Source organism: Gavialis gangeticus, unplaced genomic scaffold (genome assembly GCF_001723915.1).
Source record: "Gavialis gangeticus isolate Ggan-Ray unplaced genomic scaffold, GavGan_comp1, whole genome shotgun sequence".
NCBI classification, from domain to species: domain Eukaryota; kingdom Metazoa; phylum Chordata; order Crocodylia; family Gavialidae; genus Gavialis; species Gavialis gangeticus.
This window is the reverse complement of record NW_017729025.1, coordinates 8,700,421-8,706,250: the sequence shown is the minus strand read 5'-3', so window position 1 is coordinate 8,706,250 and position 5,830 is coordinate 8,700,421. Positions and strand designations below refer to the sequence as shown.

General features: G+C 55.1%; 1 long non-coding RNA gene across 1 annotated transcript in view; it reads left to right on the top strand.

Annotated features, from left to right (window-relative positions):
* Window positions 1-901: 901 nt before the first annotated feature.
* The window catches only part of LOC109298331, a 14,712-nt gene continuing 9,783 nt past the window's right edge, over window positions 902-5,830 (top strand). The window contains exon 1 of the long non-coding RNA XR_002097587.1: window positions 902-1,098. This is a non-coding gene — a long non-coding RNA (uncharacterized LOC109298331). The remainder of the gene's footprint in view (window positions 1,099-5,830) is intronic.

Here is a 5,830-nt window from a genome sequence, read left to right as displayed (position 1 = left end):
CCGCGGCGGTGGCTGCGGGGCCGCCAGATCGGGGCTGCCGCCGGCGGTGCAGGGCGCGGGGCTGGGCGGGCTGCAGGCAGGTAAGTGCCGGGGGGGCTCAGCCCCCAGCTCAGCAGCCTCCTGGCACTGGGGCTGCTGAGAAATAGGGGGCCGCACGCGCGGGTGGCAGGCTCGGTTCATCCGACCCCTGCAGCACCCTGAAAAGGGCCGCGCGGCACCCCGGGGGGCGGCACCCCGGCGGAGCGTCGCCGGCTCAGCCTTGGCCCGGCGCAGTGGGTGCAGGAACTTCTCCTCCGGCTGCACGCGGCCCCGGAGAGATGGCTGATGCCAGTCTGCGCGCAAGCACCCGCCGGCCTTCGCAGCTCTCCGCCGGGGGGCTTGCAGCTGCGCGCCCCTTGCCCCGTCCCAGACCCCAAACGCCGTCTCCGGGGAGAAGCAGCAGGCAGAAGTGCCACTGTCGGGGGAAGGTCGCTGCCACCTTTTCCCCAGGCGGTGCCTGTGTGGGTGCATGGGTGCATGCCGAATAGGAGGGAGTCACCCCTGCGCAGAAGGCCGTGGCGATGCGACTCGGAGCACTTTGGCTCCTCTGGGAAGGTCAGGGCTGCCAGCCCCTGAGAGGGGGAGTCTGCTCAAGGTGGATCCCAGGACGGGACTAAGGTGCGACTCGGGCAGTCGCCCGCTGCTTAGAGGCACGTGGGTCCTGGAGAGCTCTCTCGGGTCGTCCCCAAGGGGCTCGCCGGTTGAAATGAGTGCTCAGAGCGCTGTGCTCTCCTCAGAGCTGACATGAAGTCCAGGAAACAAGGTCCAAGAGAGACCGTTGTACCTAACTTCAGGGTCTTGCGTCCTGCGGGATGAAATACCCTGGGAATCGCTGAAATAACATCTTGCTTCCTTTGCAGCCTGGATCCTTGCGGTGTCAGTCCTGACCGTCACGACTGAAACACGTCCCTTTCTGTCTCTGACTGACCGTGGCAGGGGACTGTTCGGCAGTGCGGGGCAGTGAGAAATGCTCGCAGAGCCTGTGCAAAGAAGAAATCTTACCAGCGTTGCTGAAATTATCCCAGGAAGACACTTTGCAGGTTGATTCGGCGTCACAAGGTAATAACAAGTTTGCAGACTAGAAACCAAAAAAAAAAAAAAAAATCACTTTGGCTTTGAGGAATTGAAATGGCAAATCTCTGTTTGATCTCCTTTGGATGATCAGTGCAACGGGCTGTTTTCTGAAAGTGCGGTGGCTTAGTAATAGTATTCTCTGAAGGGGACGGAGCAGGAAAGATGATTTGCTTCTATTTGTTGTGTACTAGCTGAACCCCGCTCCCCGGGCTAATGCAATGCAAACAGTCAGAAGGAAGGCAGTGGGACGATGGGGACAAGGGAGGTGATGATCGCTTTGTAATCAAGTGTAACATCTTCACGAGCTCAGGGGAGGCTATTAATATCCTTGTGTCAATGAAGCAATATTGCACACATGTGCATAGAACGGATTAGCGGGAATCCTCCAAAGCGATTAGCAAACAGTCAGAAACGCAGTTTCAAAGTACAGAGCCAGCAGGTTAGCAAACACGCGGCTCCCGGGGTACAGCAAAGCTCTGTGCCCGTTGGAGGGAGCTCTCCCTGGGCCTGGGCTGAACAAGGACAGAAGATGGGTCCTCGTGGGTTTAAGAGACAGCAGTCGGGTTGGGATTTGTTTGGCTTTTTTTCTCCGTCTGTGTGATGTGCGAGGACCGGCCGTGTTTCCGTCGCGCACGTTCATCTGCGCACGGTGCAGCAGAGTCGCACAATCAAATAGGAGTCCTGCCACGGAGCAGCTACTCCGGCTGCCTGTGAATGAAGGGATCTTGGCAATGGCATGTGTTTAAATCAGAGCAAGATTTTAAGGATGCTCTGCTTAGCTAAGAAAGAAAAGAATTTATTACCGCATTTTTACAGCCGTGGCAAGGATGCCGCAATATTTCCTGGGATGTCGCCCGCTGAAAATAAATGTCAATTCCTATTTATTTAAAAGCTTAAAGCTCTCTAGTTGAGTATGCAAGACAGGGATGACTGAGACATACGCTATCCCCGCGCCTGGCTGACTTGCATATTGATCACTTCTCCATGTACGGCTGTAGGAATCTCAGCAGGACACGGGCACATTTTACTAACAGCCCATCTTGAAACCTGTTCCCTCTGGTCAGCGGATCTCGGGTCGTCAGCCACATCCCCAGGCCACTAGCAAGGTGCAGCCGCCCCCCACCCCATTGCCTGAGAACCTCACAAACATGAGTGAACTTAATCATGTGGAAATGCAAAATGCTTTGCTGAGGGGAAACTGAGGCACGGAAAAGGTCAAGTTGGGTGGGGAGGGGGAGGCTGCAACCTGTAGCCTGCCTGCCACAAGTGACGTGGGCATCCTCTGTGCATGGCACATGGGAGGGCATAGAGGGGATGGGCACTGCAGCAGTAGGTAGGGCAGGGAGCAGAAAACAGGGCAGAGACCGGGCAGAAGCAAAAAGCAGGTCAGGTAGGAAGCACAGGGAAGGGTGCAGAAAGCAGAGCAGCAGATCGGGCAGAGGAAGAGGATTGGAGGAGCACTCAGGGCGATGCAGGGCTAGTTTGTGGCACACCTGCCAAAAAGGTCGGTCCCCACGGGGTTGAGTTTCTCACCCGTCGTCACATGCAAAGCGTGTTTAGCACAGAGCAAACTTGCTTCACTAAGCAGCAGAAGTGGAGTGGACACATGGTGCGCAGACCTACCCCCTGTGCAGGATACAGTAACCCCAGGGAAAACCGTGCAGGAACTTTTCCACCTAGGTCAGTGCCTACCTAGAGCCTGGCGTGTGCCCCCCTCCCCACCCGGCTCCACCCCACCGGCCCCTTCCAGACCGGCTCCCCCACCGCCTCGGGGGCAGCCCTGTAAGAGCACCTGCTGCCTTCAGTCAGCCTGGGAGCGTTGGTTGGTTGTCCCTGCCTCCCCACAGAGCAAATCTGCTCCCAGTGAAAATCCGGAGTCTCAACCGTGATCAGGCTGGGAAACCAACCCAGGCCAGGTCTCCTGCGTCTGTAATCACAAGACAGTCTGCCGTCTGCTCCTCGTGGCTGAGCCATTAACAAACCCCAGCCTTGCTCCTTGTCTCTCAGCTCACTTATCTCGGTGTTGAAAACACGGCACCTAATTCCTGCAAAAGAGTTGGCCCTGACACTGAGAGGTCACCTGAAAGCGTCTCTAGCTGTTTGCATTTCCAGGAAGCAGCTACTACTGCAGGAGTGTTTCCAGTTTCATTCAAGAACGAGGTCCCTGCATTCCCAGCCTGCTCAATAAATCCCTGAGTTCAGGCCATTTAGCGCTAAATGCTAAAATGACTAGGAAGGGGCACCTTTGACTCTCCTAACTCATGAGACATGGTGGAGCCGCATCTGTCGACTCAAGGTTAGAGCTAGGCGCCTCATCTCTCGCTGACATGTGCAGCAATTAGAGGGGTGATGCTTGTTAACATTAATGGGAAAGAGACACAGCTCCTCAGTGTGCGCTGGGAGCAGGTACCCAGAGAGCAGTTGCTGTGAATGGCACGCTGATTTGAGGACCGGGAGGGAGCCCATGTTGATTCACCGGTGAGATGTCAGCTTTGCTCCCTCCGAATACAAAGTGATTTAAAGTCCAGCCTCCATCTACACGCAAAGTGCTCACCGGTCAGGATGAACGGGACCAGCCTCACTGGTGAGGTTTGGAGAATGGGCCAAAACCAGTGCTAGCAGGTGAGGCACTGGACGCTAGCGGCATTGCACTTGTCCTGAAATCTGGCCCCGTGCCTTGCCTTGTGGTGTAGCACCAAAGAAATGCAGCGTGTCAATGATGTAGTTGCCTCCCAGGTGGAGAACCAGAGGCTGTGACTCATGCCACCTTGATGGAGCTGTCACAACGCTCGGCTCGCAAGGAGAGCCGTGTACACAAGAAGCACTGACTCAAGGTGTTTATGTTTAAACAAAGCACCGAGAGGCTGAATCACTGCTGCAGTGCTGCAGCTCGGGGTGGCCACAACCTCGTCAAAGCCTGCCCGAAGCAGGCACAAAACCAGGCGTGTCCAAAAACACCAGCGCAGCTCCCCCCTGCACCTGAAATAGGGCCAGGCTGGTTCCTTTCTTGGGGTTAGCTACACGCAGGTGGGCTGAGGGCTGGTGCTGGTGCAACGGGGTCTGGACGTGCATTTTGTCCACATTGATTATTGACCTTGAACATCACCAAGGGTCTGAGGCCTGGGCTCAAACCCCTCTGCATAAACCTCTCTGCATCTCCCTCCTACTTGGCTGGGAGTGAAGGCTCATTCTTAATGTCTATTCAATTCTTGGCCCTTCCCATAAGATTAACGCCTGGAGGTAACAATAATTACTGATGTAGGCAAGAGAAACGTTTGTGCCTTTTAGGGACCAGCAGAGAGCACCGGCCATGTCAAACAGGCGACCGAGACCCCGTAACCTTCAGGCAGTACAAGTTAGAAACTTTGAAGTACCTCCTGGCCGCTGTGAATGTCAGCTGGGGAAATGACACCAGGAGCTGCTGTTCTCTGGTGTCCTAACACGGGGCCCCGGGTTTGGTCACGAACACTTTCCGCATCTTGACACTCAGTCCTACTGAGCCTGTCAACTTCTTAACAGCATCACTGCCTGTTTGTACGGCCCAGCTGTATGACCGGTTACCAGTCCACCCTACTGCTCAGCTTGGGGTTATTTCCCTGATACTGAGCCCTGACTCCTAACCCTGGAGTAATCAGTGGCTGCGTCCACACAAGACGCTGACTGCACAGTTGTTACTGCGCAGTCATTTAGCATTTGCATACCCAAGGACTAAACGACTGTGCAGGAACCGGCGTTACAGGGCAGTAGCGTCCCTGCACGGCTTCCTTGCGGTTGCTGACTGTGCAGTAGCTGTGCAGTCACCGTTTGTGCCACACAACGCTACTGCGCAATAGTAATGAGCTACCGGACAGCCGGCATCTCGTGTACATGCGACCAGTGCTAACTGAATTGCTCCCAGCACCTACTGCTCTAAGTAAACCGGGGCAAACATGCTCAGGTTCAAAAAGAAACCACTGCAATAGTTTGCCCGTGACGGCTAACACATGCGCCGCATGTTGCATAATGACGGGAAAGACAGACCCGACTCCTGCAGTCAGACATATCATATTGATAGTGTTTTCAGCACAGAGTCGCTGTTGATAAGTTGAAGAGCCACTTGAAGCGTGGGAGCCACGGGCTGAGTACCCCTGGGTTAGGCTAACAAGCGTAGCCTCTCGCATTTGTGTAGTAGAAGTGGGATGTGATGAGCTCCCGATGCCAGGTTGCTCTTTGTTACCGGCAGGCTTTGGGCAGGGTGCATACACATCTACATCCACATGAGTGTTTTCCAGTGCTTCATGTATCGGCTGGGGCACCTCTCTGCGGATGACTTCCTGGATGCCATCTGCTCATGAGATGCATGTGCCAGTGGGACTGTCTCAAGGCTGGGCACGATCATTAAGTACACGAGGAAGCATCAAACTCCAAAACCCTGCTCTTCAAGCCCTTGTCTAGCTTTAGGTTTGCTATCTGGCCTGAACCTGACTTAAATGCAGCAGCTCTGGCCTCTCAACCAAAGAAGCCCGGTGTGGTCTGCAAGCTTCACAGTGGCTCCAACAGCCCATTGACTCAGGGCACCTGATCTGGGAGAAAGGGGGCGGCCAAGGCATCCTGATGTCCTCCTAGTGGTCTGGGTCATACAGTCCCATACTCAATTTAGAGCAGCTTTCAGGCTGCTCCTCAGTTGTGCTTGGGAAGCAGATTGCACTCACAGGTCCCAGGGTCATGGTAGCATCTT